Source organism: Sinocyclocheilus grahami, unplaced genomic scaffold (genome assembly GCF_001515645.1).
Source record: "Sinocyclocheilus grahami isolate Dianchi unplaced genomic scaffold, SAMN03320097.WGS_v1.1 scaffold843.1, whole genome shotgun sequence".
Classification (NCBI taxonomy): Eukaryota; Metazoa; Chordata; class Actinopteri; order Cypriniformes; family Cyprinidae; genus Sinocyclocheilus; species Sinocyclocheilus grahami.
Window position 1 is genome coordinate 745,534 of NW_015506022.1, and position 20,289 is coordinate 765,822.

The following is a 20,289-nucleotide window of genomic DNA, read 5'->3' on the forward strand; positions in this document are numbered from 1 at the left end:
ATGATTCAAAAATCTTATTGACCCCAAACTTTTGAATACTAGTGTACATTTATAAGCTTCATATATGAGAATATGAGACATATACATTATCCATATCATCACAGAGCCACAAAACAAATACCAACAAGGTGGAATTATACAAGACTGTCAAATTACACACAGCCTCAGTCTGGCACCCCAGATGTCTATTATCCTGCACTTTTACAAATGGAAATGGAATTCCTAAATATAAAGGCTTAAATCATCTAGGCAGCATATTATCTGCTGGAGTACAAATCTAAAACGGTGCCTCGGTGGTTACTATCTATACACTCAGGTTCACGAAATGAGGTCGGATTAGTTTATGCATTATTAAATACACTCAAGATAAAGGCCAGGCTATGGATCACTTTACAGCCACACATATGGAAACAAACCCACTGCTAATTCCAGCAGATCCATTTGAAGCCATTAATAATGGAGAATTAGTGCAGAGTGCTGAATTAAAACGGTTTGCTGGCTGAAACAGGCTTTTTATGGAAAGACTAGAAATACGATATGCTAATCGACCGTTCGTGCGCTGCTTATTTGAAGCGGAAAAGGTGTTTCTATCTTTGAAGCGACACTGCTCTTTCTTCGATGTGATATTTAAATCACAGCAGTCGTACAGCTGTAAATGATGTGAGCGCTTTGAGCCGAGCGGAGAAAGGCGATCATTAAATGCCCGATCAGATAAAGGCCAGCAATTTCCTCCAATTACCAACCCAATCAACACCATCGGGGGTAAAATAACTGCATCAATAGACATGAGTGTGGGAGGTTCGTTTACAAAGGAGGAATTGAGGCCCTTGATTGGACAATACAACAGGAAGTGATACACACAAACATACACAGCATGCACATCTCTGTATTAATGATCTCAATCTGCACAATACAATTTCCCACAGCGCAATAAAATTCGCTCAAAGCATCCTAAGATGTGACTGTGTGTATACAGTATGTACTTACTGCACAGACTTGGACACCTGAGACCTGAACTTGGTAAACTCTCCTGGTGCGGTCCATTCAGATCCCAGCTGAAACACAGAACAAACCAAAGGATTCCTTGATCATTAACGTTGTAATCAATGTGTAATTTGGTTTACATAATATGATCTACTAAATGAGACTTCTCTTACTTAAAGGAATAGTTCACCCGCCAAAAATGAAAATCTGCTGAAAATGTATTCACCCTCAGGCCATCCAAGATGTAGATTTTAAAGAACAGTTTGTTTGTTCATGGGAACAGATTTGGAGAAATGTAGCATTGCAGTGAATGGGTGCCGTCGGAACGAGAGTCCAAACAGCTGATAAAAACATCCCAATTATCCACCGTGTAACCAACACCACTCCAGTCCATCAATTATCATCTTGTGAAACAAAAAGCTGCGTGTTTGCAAGAAGCAAATCCATCAATAAAGCATTTTAAATTCAAACCATTGCTTCCAGCTAAAATAGGAGTCCTCGGATTCATATTGATTAGTGAAAATGTCATCTCATCCGAATCAGGAGGGAAATATGCACAGATCATGTTCTAAACAAATATGTGGGTGGATTCTGATGTGAGAGACAAAAGGGGATGAACTTTTTCACTGGAGGGAAGCGTTATTATGAATTATGGACTCGTACTTTGGCTGGAAGGTATGGTTTAAAGTTAAAACGTCTTGATGGATTTGTTTCTTACAAACACACAGCTTGTCATTTAACAAGATGTTAACTGATGGACTGGAGTGGTGTGGATTACTTGTGGATTATTGTGATATTTTTATCAGCTGTTTAGACTCTAATTCTGACGGCACCCATTCACTGCAGGGCATCCATTGGTGAGCAAGTGATGCAATGCTTAACTCATCTACATCTTGGATTTTCAGCAAATATTCATTTTTGAGTAACTATTCCTTTCATATGATCCGTTTTCATTTAAATTTGATAATAATAGACTTTTTTTCCGATTTACTCATAATAATTGTTCTAGTATTTTTATTTATTTATTTCTCATTATCTGACCATGAATGTTTAGGTGAGGCTTCTGAATAACAAATAGTTGTGTAAATGTGGGTGGTATATATCTGGGTAAATGACATAAGAGTGTGTTTTTCAAAGAAAAGTTAACATTTAATGTCAAGTGGTACAATCGTGGTCAAAATTGTTGGCACCCTTGATAAATATGATCAAAGAAAGCTGTGAAAATAAATCTGCATTGTTAATCAATTTGATCTTTCAAAAGTGGGGGGAAAAAACACATTATGAAATACATGTTTTTCTCTAATAATGGCCACAATTACTGGTATCCCTAGAAATTCTTATGAGTAAAATATCATTCCCAGTCATGTTTACAATTTTCAGGACACCAGAGTGACTACAAACATGAAATTATGCAGCCATGGCTTTCTGTTTCACAGGACTACTGTATAAATATGAGAAACACAGAGGCCAAATTCCCGTAATCATCCATCACAAGTAGTAAATCCAAAGAATATATTTCTGATGTGCAGCAAATGATTATTGAGCTTCACGAATTAGAAAGTGGCTGTAAGAAAATATCTAAAGCATTGAAAATGACAATTTCCACCATCAGGGAAATAATTGAGTACAATAATTGAGACAAAAAATGTTACAAATCTGCCTGGAAGTGTGTCTATATTATCTTAAAGCAAGGCGAGGAGGCTAGTGTGAGTGGCCAAATGATCACAGCTGGAGAACTGCAGAAAATATTTTCATAATTTAAAAAAATAAAAATTTATAAATATATACTATATATATAGTATATATTTATTTATATATCAAACATCACCTACATCACCTTTTTTTAAAAATATGCACTGGTGGAGTGGAGGTACACATCATGCTTTCAATAAATGCTCAAACATGTGGAAGAAGTTTTGCAAAGTTTTTTTTAGTACAATGAAGACTTTTAAGGGCAAACTGACTCCTCATGATGTGACCCCTTTAAAACATTCAGAAAGGTTTTGTTCCCTCAAAAAAACCTTAAAGGGTTAGTTTACCCCAAAATGAAAATTCTGTCATTAATTACTCACCCTCATGTCGTTCCAAACCTGTAAGATCTTCTTTCATCTTCAGAACACAAATTAAGATATTTTTGATGCTGTTTACGTTCAGTGAATACTCTCCAAAATGGCGCCAGGGTGCAGGGAGGAGACAAATTGTTGAATAAAGTATTTTTTTTCTTTGCACACAAAAATTTACGTTAAAATTAAAATTTAAACGTTACGTTACGTTAAAATTTAAATTACGGTTGAACCCCTGATATCACATGGATTATTTTACCGATACCGATACCGATATATACCGATTTGTGTTCCGAAGATGAACGAAGGTCTTACGGGTTTGAAACGACATGAGGGTGAGTAATTAATGACAGAATTTTTGGGTGAACTATCTCTTTAATAATAACACTTCTTACTAGCAAATATTTTTTTTATAAACACAATCCAAAACATCCCTTTCTTGACCCGCAGGGCGAGTGCAGCGATTTGCCCACCAAACCTCGGTAACTAATGCGTGCTTTTGAAGCAGTGATCCAGAATGAAATCTCCAGCGTTCATCCCAGCATGCCTCTCTTTAATTGTCATGTGTGGCATCTCTCTCGCTCTCAATGCTTCTCTTCACATCACACATCGATGTAATGAATCATAATGCCTCCTGGATCATCCACGATCCCCGCTGCCCTCAAAGACTCCTTTCATTCATCACACACACACACACACACTGACCAACAAAGTCCCGCAGAGCTCCAGATTCCCCACACTTGCCCCGCATTTCGCCAAAAGGAACGAGTTTACTGTCGCACACCTTGCGCGGCCGTCAGCATCAACACATGTGTGACTCGGCCAATGCTAATCACCGCTGCCAAACACAACTCGCCTCTCGCATGTATTAGAGGACAAAGATGTGTTGTGTGTGTGTGTGTTTGTGCATCTGCCTCCAGAGGCCAAAGCTACAGTATATTTCCACTTGAAGGTGACTACAGGAAAATGTGAGGGTAAGAGAAAACATTGGGTGGAAACTTCTTGCTAGTGCACTTGTTAGAGTCAACGTGTTTAAGTTTAATACAAATCACAGCTTTCATTGTGAAGAAGACACTTCACTTTTAAAAGAGTAGGGTACAACAGGGCTAAAATTACACCCTAAGAAAAATTTGCTTTTCATTGCGCCCAAAGTGTATGATTGCATACAGAATATATACGTTTGCATTGAACATTTATGGAGCAACATATTTTGTGTGAAAATACATCATACAAGTTGTTTATTTTGTTTAAAACAATCTTACAAATGTATGAGGTGGCAAGGTGGGCCTTTTACTCCACACACGGGGTAAAAGGCACACAGTATTGATACAAATACTTTAGCTAAAATAATGTTTTTTTGTTTTTAAATAATGTATTAAAAGTTAATACTTGTTAAAAACAATCACTTTAGCAAAGTTTGTACTATTTTCTGCTTATTTTGATAAATAAAAAAAAACTGTTCATTACATATACTGTTATTAAAATATGTTAATACATATATACATTTCTGTATTTTAAAATACAGAAAAAAAAACATTTTACAAAGTAAAGATTCTGAAAGCATTGAAGCAGATCCCATTATAATTTAATAGATTTACAGTAGTAACAACAAATTATATTTTATTATATGACATGATTAATATCATGTTTTTAAATATGATGGTTTCATTTTAAACATGGTGATTATCTCTAAGATGGACACTCAACATACTATATGATATTTACCATCTGAATCTAACCATGTCATGTCAACAAATGGAAAAGTCAGCCTTCTATTAATTATCATGTTAATAATTGTGCCTTTAGCCCCAACAGCGGGGGCGCTTTTTACCCAAAATACCATACTTTTACATATTCTTTCATTATTTAAATAATGTTGCTTTAATTATCTTAAACAAAACTGAAAATCATTAAGAAGACCTTTGTCTCAAAATATATTTAATAATTTTAGTGATTCTCATTTGCTACTTAAATCTACAACATTTAAAAAAACATCAAATATTAGATCAAGTAAGCGCAGAATCAACTTTACGCTGCTGCTCGCGATCGCGTCAAGGATCAGTCACATTTGCACGAGCATCTTGAAAAGCGGATGTTTTGGAAAGTGCTATGCCAAGTTTTTCTGCCATCTAGTGGTTTAGAGGAAAATAATAGCAAAGACGCCTTTTATTTTTTTGTGTCATATTCTGAGTTTGCATTTCACTGTTTTTTTATTTTGAGGAATACTGTATCTGTTTTTGCGCAGGTGAGATGAGTAAAAGCATGTTCACATTTAGTCTAGTAGCCTACTACAGTAAGCATCATGTTTACACAGCGCACACAACGCCTCTGCACTTACTCCCGATTTCTTTCAACATGGCAACACGAGAGCTGTCAGTCAAGAAATTAGAAAACCGGCATTACTTATTTGAAAAAAAGTAACTCAGTATTTTACTGTAAATTAAAAAGCAATGCATTACTTTACTAGTTATTTGAAAAACGTAATCTGATTACCTAACTCAAGTTCCCTTTCAGTCAGTCACATTTGACGTTACGTCGACTGACGTTAGGGGTCTCACTCGGGAGCCCCAATCACCTCTGAGTTTTAGAAGAAAAGGCCAATGAGAATTGACGAGTGGAATTTGCATGCCAAGCCACTCCCCCGTACATACTGGTATATAAAATGGCAGCATGCATCCACTCATTCAGATTTTTGCTTCGGAGCCGATCGCTTCGTGATCACTGCCTTCTGAAAAGGAGAAAGAAGAAACGGAGTCCTCGGCTGCTGAGAATCTTCAGCTTCTCTTGCATTCAGCGGAGAGATTGCCCTGGTTGTGCACAGATAAGATAAAGTGTTTGCCCAGGTCCTTCCCTGGGCAAACCAGCCTAAAAGAGCAATTTCCTACAGCAAGCACGGTCTTCGAGAGTGTCTTTCAAGATGTCTTTCCGACTGTGTGCTTCTGGGTGCGGTAGTGCCCTTACCTCTGACGACGGTCACGTAAGCATGCCGAGACGGTTTTCGTGGATGGCTCGAGCCCACATTGTGAGAACATGTCCATGGCTACGCTAAGGTCGTGGGTCGTAAAGACTCTGCGGCTGCGTTGGTTAGGGACAAGGGTGACCTGAGGATCATGGTCAGGAATGCTTCGTCGGGTCAGCCCCCACGGAAGTCCGGTCCCTCTCAGTGTAGCCCCGTTGAGCTCCCGGCAGATGGTGCCGGTTCATCCCACGGCAGACCCAGCGTCTCTTTTGGGGCTCTGGAAGAGGATAGGATGTCTATCACTGCATCAGAGGAGGGGCTATCATCTTCGGAAGCTGAAGATTCTGCTAAACAGCCCCCCGCCGCGGCGGCTACTCAGTCGGAGTCCGAGATTGAGTTGATGGCCATGCTCCTCCAGACGGCCAAGAGCATCGGGCTGGAGGTGAACTCTCCACCTTCTCCTGAGCGTTTGAGGCTCGCCGATTGGTATCTGGGCTACGGACGTGACTCCCAGCTACGCTCCGCCCCAGTGCTTTTTTTCCCGGAGGTTCATGAAGAGCTCACCAAAGCATGGAAAGCCCTGTACACCGCCTGGTTTGGGCTCTTCCCTCCTCACTCAATGGTGGGGCGGCCAGGGGTTAAGTGGCTGTTCCCCAGGTGGAGCGTGCTGATGTGGTGCACGTGTACCCACAAAACGGCGCCACCTGGAGGAACTGCCAAGGCTTACAGTGCTGTGGGCCAAGCCACTGAAGGCACTGAAAAAGGGTCACGAGGGTAGTCCTGACTCGGGGTTGATGCAGGAACTGTGTACGGCGACCGACTTTGCTCTCCAAGCGACGAAGGTTACCGCATGGTCCCTCGGTCAGGTGATGTCCACCGTGGTGGTCCAGGAGCGTCATCTTTGGCTGAACCTGGCACAGATGCGTGACGCCAACAATTGCTTTCTCAACAGTTCGCTTTCTCGATTGACATTGGACATTGACATCTGTGCCCCCGGCCCTCCCCTGGGGGTTCCTTCATCTCTGGGCACGATTTCTCCTCTCAACACCTTGGAGTTGCAGGACGTGCGCTTCCTTGCACTCCACTGACGGGAGGATCAGGTACGTGCTGCTTCCAGCAGCTAGTCTCTACTTCGGGACACTACGCTTCCCGGGTTGAGCCACCTTTCTTCCCACAGCTGCCTCACCGCGGGGACGTCGGTAACCGCTCCGTTGATTCTACTTGTACAGGGGCTGGGGGGCGTGGTTAGCACTGCCCAGCCTGTCTCGCTGGCTTATCCGGACGGTCCGGCTCGGCTATGCAATTCAGTTCGCCAGGCACCCTCCCAGGTTCAGGGGTGTCCTTTTTACATCTGTTCAAACGGACAAGGATGCCTCTGTCCTGCGTGCAGAGATTGCGGTAGATACGCAATAGAGCCTGTCCCTCCAGCCGAGATGAATTCGGGTTTTTACAGTCCCTATTTCATCATACCCAAGAAGAGCAGTGGGTTACGGCCAATCCTGGCTCTGCGAGTCTTGAACCGATCCCTGCACAGGCTTCCGTTCAAGATGCTGATGCAGAAGCACATTCTTTCTTGCGTTCGACACGAGGATTGGTTTGCAGTTATCGGCCTGAAGGACACATACTTTCATGTCTTGACTTAGCTTTGACACAGAGAGTTTCTTCGGTTTGCCTTTGAGGGTTGAGCATATCAGTACAAAGTCCTCCGATTCGCGCTGTCCCTGTCTCCCTGCGTTTTTATGAAACTGGCAGAGGGTGCCCTGTCCCCACTTTGGGAGAAGGGCATCCGGATCCTCAACTACCTCGACGACTGACTTATATTAGCTCACTTGCGAGATCTGTTGTGCAAGCACAGGGATCTGGTGTTTCAGCACCTCAGCCAGCTGGGGTTTCGGGTCAACTGGGAGAAGAGCAAGCTCTCCCCTGTGCAGAGCATCTCTTTTCTCGGTATGGAGCTGGATTCGGTCAACGAACGAGTGTGCGCAATCAGTGCTGAACTGCCTGAATTTGTTCAGGGGCAAGACAGCGGTTTCTCTAGAACTATTTCAGAGGCTTCTGGGGCATATGGCAGCTGCAGCCACAATTACGCCGCTCGGCCTGTTACATATGAGACAATGGTTCATATTGGTTCAGCATTGGTTGCACGGCCGGATCCCGAGATGGGCATGGCGCCGTGGCACTCTCCAGGTCGGCATTACCAAAGGTTGTTGTCGCCTCTTCAGTCCTTGGTCAGACCCTGCGTTTCTATGGGCAGGGGTGCCCTTAGAACAGGTGTCGAGGCATGTTGTTGTCACCACAGATGCCTCCAAGACAGGCTGGGGTGCCGTATGCAACGGGGATGCAGCTTCGGGCTCCTGGACAGGACCTTGACAGCAGTGGCACATCAATTGCATCGAGTTGCTAGCAGTGCTGCTTGCTCTTCACCGGTTTTGACCATTGCTGCAGGGCAAGCATGTACTTGTCTGGATGGACAACACAGTGACAATGGCATATATGAACTGGTGGTGTACGCTCCCATTGCATGTTGCAACTCGCCCGCCATCTCCTCCTCTGGAGTCAGACTCGGCTCAAATCGCTGCGTGCCGTTCATGTTCTGGGAGAGCTCAATCGTGCAGCGGATGCGCTCTCACGACAGCTTACCCCCCCCCCCCCCCCCCCCCCCCCCCCCCCGGAGAATGGAGTCTCCATCCTCAGGTGGTTCAGCTTAATTGGAGTCGATTCGAGGAAGCCCAGGTGGACCTGTTCACTTCCCAAGAGTCCTCCCACTGCCGACTGTTTTGTTCCCTGACCGAGGCTCCCCTATGCACGGATGCGCTCGCCCCAGGGTTTACACAAGTATGCCTTCCCCCCAGTGAGCCTCCTTGCACAGACCCTGTGCAGGATCAGGGAGGACGAGGAGCAGGTCCTGTTGCTTGCGCCGTTTTGGCCCACCGGCACCTGGTTTGCCGACCTCATGCTTCTTGCGACAGCCCCTCCCTGGAGGGTTCCCCTGAGGAAGGACCTTCTTTCCACGATCTGGCACCCATGACCCGATCTATGGAACCTGCACATCTGGCTTCTGAATGGGACGTGGTAGACCTCCCTGACATTTCTCAGGCCGTGATAGATTCTATCACTCAAGCTAGAGCCCCCTCTACGAGGCAGGCCTATGCATTGAAGTGGGGTCTATTCGTTGAGTGGTGTTCCTCCTGCTGAGAGGACCCTCAGAGCTGCTCTGTTGTGGTGTGGTGCTTTCCTTCCTGCAGGAAAAGTTGGAGCGGAGGCTGTCCCCCTCCATGCTTGCCTGTCAACATTTGCATTCGCAAATTACGTAACACGGTTCGGGTTGTGGCATTTTCCATAGGGACCCCTAACGTCGGTCAATGTAACATCGAATGTGACTGACTGAAAGGGAACGTCTCGGTTACGTACGTAACCCTCGTTCCCTGAGGGAGGGAACGGAGACGTTACATCCGTCATGCCACAACCTCAAACTGTGCTGAATGCTGGGATGCATCTCGGCTCCTTAGCACAAACCTGAATGAGTGGATGCACGCCGCCATCTTATATACTCGTATGTACGGGGGAGTGGCTTGGCATGCAAATTCCACTCACCAATTCTCATTGGCCCTTTCTTCTAAATCTCAGAGATGATTGGGCTCCCGAGTGAGACCCCTAACGTCAGTCGACGTAACATCTCCGTTCCCAGGGTTACATACGTAACCGAGACGTTACTTGTAATGTGTTGCCCGCAACACTGGTCATGTATTTAAATATATTTGTAATGATGAACTTGCAATTTAGTACATTTAAAATACATATTAATTTTAAATGTAATACTGTATAACACACTACTGCTCAAATTATAATCAAGTACTTTACAGGTGCTATAGGGCCAGATTTACTAACAGCTTGCGCAAGCGCAAACCGTCTTTTGGCGTTAAAATAGTCCTGTCTGGATTTACTAAAGACGCACAGTGAAAAATTAGCGCTGAAAAGGCGTGGACACAGTTATTTTTGCGCCTGACCTTTTTGAATATGCATTTGTAGGAGTTTCCCTTTCAGACGCAAAATTTATGGGAGGAGAGTATTAAAATGAATCACGCAACGCGATTTACTAATGTTTGTGCTCGTCAAATTACTGATATTTGTGCCATTATTCAACGCCCCAAAAAAATGTCTTAAAGCAGGCACTAATTTGCGCTGCACTTGGTAGACTGCGCTGGTCATTATGGAAATGATCTGGCTGCGTGTTTACGTATGTGATACTCTTCAAAATGTCCTTGCTGTAGGAAAATAGGTTCCTTGCTGTCTATGGAGGGTCAGAGAGCTCTCGGAATGCAACAAAAATATCTTAATTTGTGTTCCGAAGATGAAAGAAGGTCTTATGGGTTTGGAATGACACGAGGGTGAGTAATTAATGACATAATTTTCATTTTTGGGTGAACTATCCCTTTAACATGTCAAAATAATTATACTTCTTTAAAGTACAACAAAAATGATTAAAACATGATTTAAAATGTTCTTTACAGTAAAATGTTTAATTTGACATTATCACAACATGCTCTTTTTCAAAATCTACTCAAGTGGGTTAAGAAACTGTTAAAAACTGAACTCTATAAGTACACTCAAATTGCCTTTTTCATTAAAATGATCTGAAAGTAGTTTCTTAAAAACAGACTTTTAAGATCTGAAGTACACTACAAGTGCACATTCAATACAATTATGCACACTTCTTTTCACAGATGTTTTGCAAATGAAAAGATGCATCAAAGGAGACATAAGAACATTAAAAATGAGATGGACACACATGATTATTCCACTCTAGTACCGTTTCCATTCAAAACTGGGAGGGATACCCATAATGCTTTACAGCTAGAAGATTTATATTTACACTGATGACTCATTTTCTGCATGAGCTCCACAGAACATCCACCTGCTAAAGGGAAAAATGTGAATGGTGCTTATGGAAATTTTTTTTGGCTACAGGGCATTGTTGTGTAGTTTATAATCGGGTATTCAGGGTGTTTTATGTGTTATGAGTCAAAAGAGTCCACTCGTAGTCTCCAGATATGGATGGAGTCATCCTTTCAGTGTATGTCTATGGGATTTTGTATGCTTGTTTTATTGTCCATCGGGTGAAACTCTTAAAGGGATAGTTCACCAAAAAAAAATTAATTCTGGAAGACCTTCACTCCCTTGTGTCATTCTAAACCTGCATGATGTTCTTTCTTATGCGGTACACAAAATAAGGTATTTTGAAGAATGTTTGGACTTCATTAAATTTCACTGTATAGATGAAAACAATGAAAATGCTGCTGTTCGTTGTCTTAGTAGCTAACGTTATAATCAGAACTTGAAAACTTGCTCGAGTTATAATTGCGAAAAATTAAAATGTTCCCATAGGCCATGTTTACTACATTCAAATATGTCGCATCAAGCAAAAATCAATCATAAGACAAGCAACTTATCGTGAAATGTTCGTAAAGATTAGTAGTTTTACACCATTTCCTAACCAAATACGATGCGATATAACTCTGGTGACAATCAATATGTCTGTTCACACCAGATGCGACAGGTACAAAACGCAACAAAATCAATCACAAATCATAGCCAAATCAAGGTACATTGATTTACCTCAATGATTTACAAACGCTTGTTGCGTTTCGTCATCACAGCTAGTTAGAAAAATTTCTCCCCTCCTTCTAACCAGATGTGCCGGCAACACGCAATAAATATATCTTTTTCATGTTAATCCATGTTTTCTATGTTAAGAGGAAAAATACTTGTGAAAATGTTTATATATTGAAATATGACACATCAAGCAACAATCAATCACAAGACAGATGAACCAATGCTGTTGTTGTCGTTGTTGCCATCAGTGTTGGGTGTAATGCATTACAAGTAACGTAATCAGATTACTTTTTCAAGTAACTAATAAAGTAACACATTACTTTTACATTTATATCCAAATATCTGAGTTAACTTAAGTTACTTTGTTTTCTGAATTATTCACTGACACCTCTCTTATCCCCATGTTAAGAGAAATTGGGAGTAAGTGCAGAGGCACTACCGTCAGCCTGAGGCTTATTCATTCCACTTTTGGTGTGAAAGAGCCCCAAAAAGTAACACAAAACTATTAGTTACTAACACAAAACTATTTGTTACTTTTTATGGAGTAATGCAATATTGTAATGCATTACTTTTAAAAGTAACTTTCCCTAACACTGCTTGCCATGGTGCATTATATTCAATTGTTTGTAAAGATGTAGTTTTATCATGTTTCCTAACCAGACACAATGTAATATGACTCTAGAAAAGCAATTTGTATGTTCCAAAATAGAGTCAACTGTTGCTTTTTGTGCATCGCCATGGCGGCTGGTTCAAAGAATCTTCCCCTCGCTAAAACGTGTCCTAACAAGACAAGTCGCGACACACAATAAACGTATCTTTTCCATGTTAAGAGGACAAAATTGTGGAAAACGTACCATTTATCGTATGTTGCGGCGTGACATGGTCTCAGCGAGGTGGATTTTTAACAAATTATTCAAAGGTCAGTCTCTTTCTCACACAAAGCTTTTGTTCACTCTCAGAAGACTTGGAATATAGTGATAGTGGCACTTCTGGAGCCGTTTTTGTCATTTCTGGAGACTGACAGCCCCTCTGCGTCTTTTTCAATGTAAGATATTTATCATCTTGGACACGGTATATTTTTTTGTACCGTTGAAAGTAAAGAAAGTCATACAGGATTGGAGCAATAAAGTGTAAATGATAGCAAAATTTTATTTTTGAGTGAACTATCCCTTGCATAACCTGGCAGCTGTATTTTTCATCTTTCAGAGGAGCCTGAGGTATTTTTGTTGGCATTACCCCACTGCTCCTCTCTCCTTTATGCTCTTCTGTCTATTTTTGAGCCATGTGAACATTCCCCAAACACAGAATTACATTGAAGAAACTCATTTCGTCTATCTTCGACCCTGGAATCTTGAATAAATGGAAAGGGGGTACGGGAGCAATGGAGTCACACCTCTATTATACTGAAGCAAGATATTGCTCTTTCTTCTTCGTGAACCAGACACAATGTAATATGACTCTAGAAAAGCAATTTGTATGTTCCAAAATAGAGTCAACTGTTGCTTTTTGTGCATCGCCATGGCGGCTGGTTCAAAGAATCTTCCCCTCGCTAAAACGTGTCCTAACAAGACAAGTCGCGACACACAATAAACGTATCTTTTCCATGTTAAGAGGACAAAATTGTGGAAAACGTACCATTTATCGTATGTTGCGGCGTGACATGGTCTCAGCGAGGTGGATTTTTAACAAATTATTCAAAGGTCAGTCTCTTTCTCACACAAAGCTTTTGTTCACTCTCAGAAGACTTGGAATATAGTGATAGTGGCACTTCTGGAGCCGTTTTTGTCATTTCTGGAGACTGACAGCCCCTCTGCGTCTTTTTCAATGTAAGATATTTATCATCTTGGACACGGTATATTTTTTTGTACCGTTGAAAGTAAAGAAAGTCATACAGGATTGGAACAATAAAGTGTAAATGATAGCAAAATTTTATTTTTGAGTGAACTATCCCTTGCATAACCTGGCAGCTGTATTTTTCATCTTTCAGAGGAGCCTGAGGTATTTCTGTTGGCATTACCCCACTGCTCCTCTCTCCTTTATGCTCTTCTGTCTATTTTTGAGCCATGTGAACATTCCCCAAACACAGAATTACATTGAAGAAACTCATTTCGTCTATCTTCGACCCTGGAATCTTGAATAAATGGAAAGGGGGTACGGGAGCAATGGAGTCACACCTCTATTATACTGAAGCAAGATATTGCTCTTTCTTCTTCGTGTCTATCTTCCCTCTCAGCTCTTTTGCTGCCACTTCATTCCCTATTTGTCAAGTCGTCGCATCAAAATTGAAATGAATCTTTGCTAAATGAACCTTCAGACGAATCTCGAAACATTTGAGCATCTATATTTACGGAAACAGATACAACGAGTTTCTCTGTTTCTCCAGCTTGGATGGATTTCCCCATCTACAGGTGACTGGAAAAGGTCTGTCACTTCCGTAAGGAGTCGCTCGGAATTCCGGACAGGCTGCAATTCTTTTCTTAGACGAAGAGACGCCTCCAAGCCTTGGCGTTTCAATCGATCAGACGTCTCTGTGACAGGGTATCGAGTCCTTGGCTGGCGAGCGTGAGCGCCAAGCCCTGTCTGAGCCAGACGTAATCGATACGCCAGTAAACCGCACATTCCCTGTGCACTCTCACAGGCTTCTGGCTGAGGCGCTAATTGTGTTTTACAAAGCCAATGCTCCCTCACATCATACAAATCTTCACTTCTAAGTACTGAGACCTCTGGGGAATAAATCTAAATGAAATCCACCATGCAGTAACAGCAAGGTCCTCCATTTGAGGAAATAAACGCCGCTGCCCACAGTGACTCTGGAATCTGTTATTCAGTGACTAATGAAAGGAGTGCTGAATGATATTTATTCTTTAAAACCTATAAAATTGAATACAGGTTCATGGGCAAGTAATATAAACTACATAACATACTAAATATATTTAAGTATTTTACTTACATTATATATATATATATATAAATATTTTATAAAAGTAAATGTTTCATTGTATTAGTTTTCGTTAACTAATATAATGATAATATGAAATCACTTACCTTTCCCACGTAGGCCAGCAGACGGGCGTTGAGAGGACTGTCATCTGAACTCAACCAGAACTCTGAGTTATCATCGGAAGAAACCGCAAACTGAAAATCACCTGCATATAGAATATACTTTCTTATTCTTTGATAACATGTATGTGTGTGAATGTGAGGGTTTGCACCCATTTGCACCTTGTTAATATAAACAAGCATTTACCATCTTTGTAAGGTAGAATATATCCAAATATTCTCAGGCCATAGTTCTTCCATTTTGGAGCCACGGCCAACTTCTTCACAGCAGTTCTCGTCTGGAGAGATAAAACGCATGATTATGAAATTAGTATGTGGTGGGGATGAGCAAAGACAGACACGGTAGGTGTGCTAAAATACAGTACTTTTTTACTTTTTAAACATCTCTGGAATAATTTAGCCTTGCTAAAGCTAATATTTTGTGTTGTTTCACACACATTTAGCATAATTTGACAAAATCACAGCTTGGTTGGAAGTGACACAAAATATTTTGTTGCGAAATGATATTTACTTTGTTTTCTTCACACATCACATATTTTCAGATTTAATATTTTATCTTTTGCTGACACTGTTGCCACCTTATTAAACATGTTAATTAACGTTTAAAAAATCATTAATAGGCATAAAATTGATGGTTGTGTTGGAGATTATGCCAGAGAGACAACTATAATGAGTAAAACAAAAATAACAAAATAATTTCACACTCACACACACACACACACAATAAATAAATTAATTAATTAATTAATAAAAAAAAAACACATTTATTTATTCCACTATGTTTAGATTTTCACAAATTTATAATAAAAAAGCAACTATGAATAATGAAGACATAAAAAGTTTTCAAGTCAGTTTTAATGTGATTGTCATAAAATTGTTATAAAAGTCTTATATCTTATAAAAATCAATCACTGAGACATAATGGGGCTCATTTTATTTCAAATAAAACACCTCTGTGAGTTCTGAAGCCGTTCCTGCTCTGTCTGTCCAATCTCACCCTGCCATAAATGCTAAACAGACACACATAACAATGTGTGTGAGACCAGAATCTCAGATATCTGTCATCTGTTTACAAAAATCACAGGGAAAGACAGACGGAGATAAAGAAGCGGAGGAACAGAGAGAAGGCTTTCCGGAACAGAGTAAGTATTTTCACAGTATTGGCTGTACATGCTTTTAATTTGGGGTGAGTTCTGTCAGACATCTTGATCTGTGATCTATAAAAACAGGCCTGCCAAAAAAGAACCAAAAATGAAATATATAAATACATGACAAAGTAAAGTTGAGGAGGTGGGATGACTGTGTAGGTGGTCTGAACTAAACATAATTCACAAAGACAGAGCAGGAAAAGCCAACTGTATAATTCCACCCATTACAACCTTTTGGGGCTTTCAATTAAATTCAACCACCCACATGAGGAGAGAACGCTGGAGGTTTGCAAACATACCTTCCAAAACCCTATAATAATAAACAAAAACTGCAGTTTGCCATAAATCAAAGGAATACTTCACCGAAAAAATGGGTGAGTTAAATGACATCAGAATTGTGCCATGGTCATGTCATAGCAAAATAAAAGTAATGAAAAAAAAAAAAATACATTTAAAAATATTGTAATTATTTTATTTAATGTTTTAATTGTTAGGGACAGATACAATAAACATAGATGAAACTGAAATAACAGTCATCCCATGCATGTACCATAGTGCTTGCAGCCGAAGCCAATTTGCAACACTTGTCCCTAGGAGGGCTTTTATAAATTACAGTTACAAAAAACAACAAGTAGTTGTCACGATCGCTACTGTAAGGGAGCGCGGAGCGAGGAACAAAGAGACGTGGAGTACATCAACAAGGAGACTTTAATAACATCAAGGAAACCAGGAAAAAACACGTAGCAGAGGAGGTTGACATAAACAATACCGGACCGAGAACAACGGACCGGAAACACTTTAAATACACAAGACATGACACCTGGAACTAATGAAACATAATAGGAACAGGAAAGAGGAAGAACCAAATATGGGCATAAGGAAACACGAGGGAGAACTTGGGGGAGGAAAACACAACACAACGGGAACACAATTTTGACATTACTCCCCCCTCCAGGAAGGACACAACATCCAACGGGGAGGGGGGGTGGGCGCTCTGGAGGCCCCTCAGGACAGACACGGGACAGCAGGCCTCCAGAGCGGTACCCATTCCAGGACGCCTGGCGGATCCGGCAGTTCGGGGCGCCATGGCGGAGCAGGCAGTTCAGGAGGCCATGGCTGAACAGGCAGACTAGGAAGCCATGGCGGAGCAGACAGTTCAGGAGGCCATGGCGGAACAGGGAGCTTGGGGAGCCTGGCCTCGGCACTGGGCCCGGCCTCCACGGATGGACCCCTACTACCCCCTCCCCCCCAAAAAAAAATCCTTGGGGAGAATGTAGTCTTTAGAGGCCCTCCGTAGGCCTAACTTGGGAACTGTGGCCCTCCCTGGGCTTGACGTGGGGACTGGAGCCCTCCTTGGGCTGGACGTGGGGACTGGAGCCATCCTTGGGCTGGACATGGGGACTGGAGCCCTCTCTGGGCTAAACTCGGAGACAGGAGTCCTCCGTGGGCTAAACGAGGGTACTGCAGCCCTATCTTGACGCTGGTCTGGGACTAGAGCCATCTCTCGACTTTGGTCAGGGGATAAAGCTGATACTGGAGTGAACTCAGGGGCTGGAGCCGACTGGAGCGAGCTCTGGGGGGCGCTCTCGGGCAAGGAAGAGGACCGTGAGCCATCTTTTTCTCCTCATCCACCTCTTTTGGTTACAGGTGAATAGGGCGGCTAGCGGGCTTGGGTCAGCTGCGGCCGGCAAGCTTGCGGGAGCCGCGGCCGTCGGGCTTGAGAAGGGGCGCCGCTTACTGTTTCTGTTTTGGTCCGGTATTCTGTCACGATCATTACTGTGAGTGAGCGTGGAGCGAGGAACGAGGAGATGTGGAGTACATCAACAAGGAGACTTTAATAACATCAAGGAAACCAGGAAAACACATGTAGCAGAGGAGGTTGACACAAACAATACCAGACCAAGAACAACGAACCGGAAACACTTTTAATACACAAGACATGACGAGAAACACCTGGAACTAATGAAACATAATAGGAACAGGAAACAGGAAGAACCAAATATGGGCATAAGGAAACACGAGGGAGAACCTGGGGGAGGAAAACACAACACAACACAAGTCTGACAGTAGTACACCAATTTATAATATAAGTACACTAAACAAGACTACAAGTTTACACCTTTCTCTGAGAGAACAGTCTGAGCAAATTATGTTTTGCAATGTATAACTTTACAGTTTCCACTAGAAGCCGCTCTAGTGGATCTACTGATCCCCTACAATCTCTCAAAAAATTTACATAAGTGCATAGGGGCAAGACCATTTAAACATTTTACAAAGTAAACTTTACATAATGAAAAAAGACAAAGTGAGCACAGCTCAATGGCAAATATGGCAAATTAATGAATAATTGAATTAATAAATAAATACATAAATAAATAAAATATTTTCATGGTGACACCAAATAATAAATAATAATAATAATAATAAATGATTTCCATGGTGACACCAAAATAAAAAGTAATGAAATAATAATAATAATAATAATAATAAATGATTTCCATGGGCGATAAATAAATAACTTTTGTGGTGACTCCAAAATAAATGTAATGCATTAACAACAATAATAATGATAATAATAAATCCAAATAATTCATAATTCATTATCAAAACTATAATATATAATCTTATAATTTTTAAGCCAACAATAAACTCATATATTTTACTTATATTTATTTTACAATACACAAATTAATTTCTCATTTCGTCCAACTGAGTGTAACACACCAAGTTCTTCTAAAGAGCACATTCCTCCCAACGATCACATAGCTGCTTGTTTACTCGTCTTTCTGCTAATATTTACTTTCCACCGTTTCAGTTACGCTTCACTGGGCTCCCCATGCAAATTTACGGCCACTGTTGTGAAAGACGTGGGCTTGTGTTTTAATCTAACCAAACACAGCGCTGTCACATTACTCTAAAACTCAATTATGTTTTTCTCATATCAGCACGACAGCTGTCATCAAACCAAAACAACACGCTCGAATATCCCTACTAAAGTTTACCGTACCAATAACTCACATCTGAATTTTATAAATTTTTTATACAAGATTGTCATAATTATAATTCCAGATTTCACTATTTGTCTTTCCATTTAGCTCAACTCCATCATAACAGTATCCTCCATCTCATAAATCATACAAGCTAAACAGATATTCAGTAATTCATGTGTTTATATTAATAATTAACTCGCTCATCTAAAAACAAATTGTCCTCTTTAAAGCTTCCTGCAGTAAAAACCGGCCACGGGGCCAATCAAAAAGAGTCCAAACTGTTTCAAGATTTGAATTAAAGATTCATTTTTAATATCCCAAAGCACTGCACATCAGTAAATCCACACCAGTTTTGCTATTAATTATCTCAGAAAACATAATTACGCACAATTTTCAGTATATAAGCAGGACATCATCTTCCACTATTTTTCCCTACAAACTCCTGATGTTTATGTGAGCAGAGCACACACGTCTCTCGAGACGGGAGTCTGAGTTATAGCTGCTCCAGGACAATAGATAAACCAATTTCATCTCTACATCACCCGAGAATACAAGAACGTGAGATCTAGTCTGTGGGAGTTTTGAATTATGAAAGACACAGAGAAGCACAGACATGCACACACTCTCAAGAAAATAACAAACAGACACATCCAACTGACCAAACGTCTGAGACCTTCATGTAAACCTGGACGTTTGGGATTTCTTCCATTAAAGCACGAGATGTTCTTCAGATCATTTCTGGAGAACGTGATCATGAGGTTTTGTCCATGTCAACTTGAGTGCTGCTGTCAGCAAACCAAATAATAATGCGTTCTGAAATTGTTATGCTAATAATATGATATGCCAATAAAATGCTAAATAGAAGTAGTCTCAGATTTTGGAGCAGAAGGTGATTGTGTTTCTGTTGATACTCACATGGGGGTAGAGAGGAAAATGCAGGTTCTTCCTGAGCTGAGCGACTGAGGAGCCACACCAGTCCTCAAAGACGTGGAGATTCGCCTGACCTTTAAACTGGGAAGAAGAAACATGGAAGACCTGAAGATTACTTTCTGACACACTGCTGAAGTGTATACAAATTGGAATAAAAAACTGAATTTAATGTTTTGCCACAATTAGTTTTTTTTTAATTCGCATGACGGCACACGCGATAAATTACTCACGATGAGAGCGCGCTCTATGAAGGACCGTAACGTAACAGAACAGAATAAATTTTTTCGTTGACAATGATGGCGGTGGAATGGGGAAAAAACACAAGGTTATGAGACTTCAGTTGAACTTCTTTTAACTTGAGCGCCATATTTTTAGAATGCCGTTTCAAACATGAGACGCTGCATAAGACTCCAACGCAAATGTCAAACATGTTCATCAAACACATTTACAGAAAAACAATGGAAAATTAGTGCAATGGAATGAAAAACCTGAAAAGAACCACTACTGTATGTCTGATATTTCATGTTTGCATGATGCTTACA

General features: G+C 41.1%; 1 long non-coding RNA gene across 1 annotated transcript; it reads right to left on the reverse strand.

Moving 5' to 3' along the window:
• Positions 1–987: 987 nt before the first annotated feature.
• Positions 988–19,824, reverse strand: LOC107562843 (uncharacterized). The gene is made up of 4 exons (XR_001606036.1): positions 19,733–19,824; positions 14,867–14,957; positions 14,665–14,765; positions 988–1,055 (listed from the first exon to the last, which is right to left on the reverse strand). It is a non-coding gene; the product is annotated as an uncharacterized lncRNA (long non-coding RNA).
• Between the last annotated feature and the right edge of the window lie 465 nt (positions 19,825–20,289).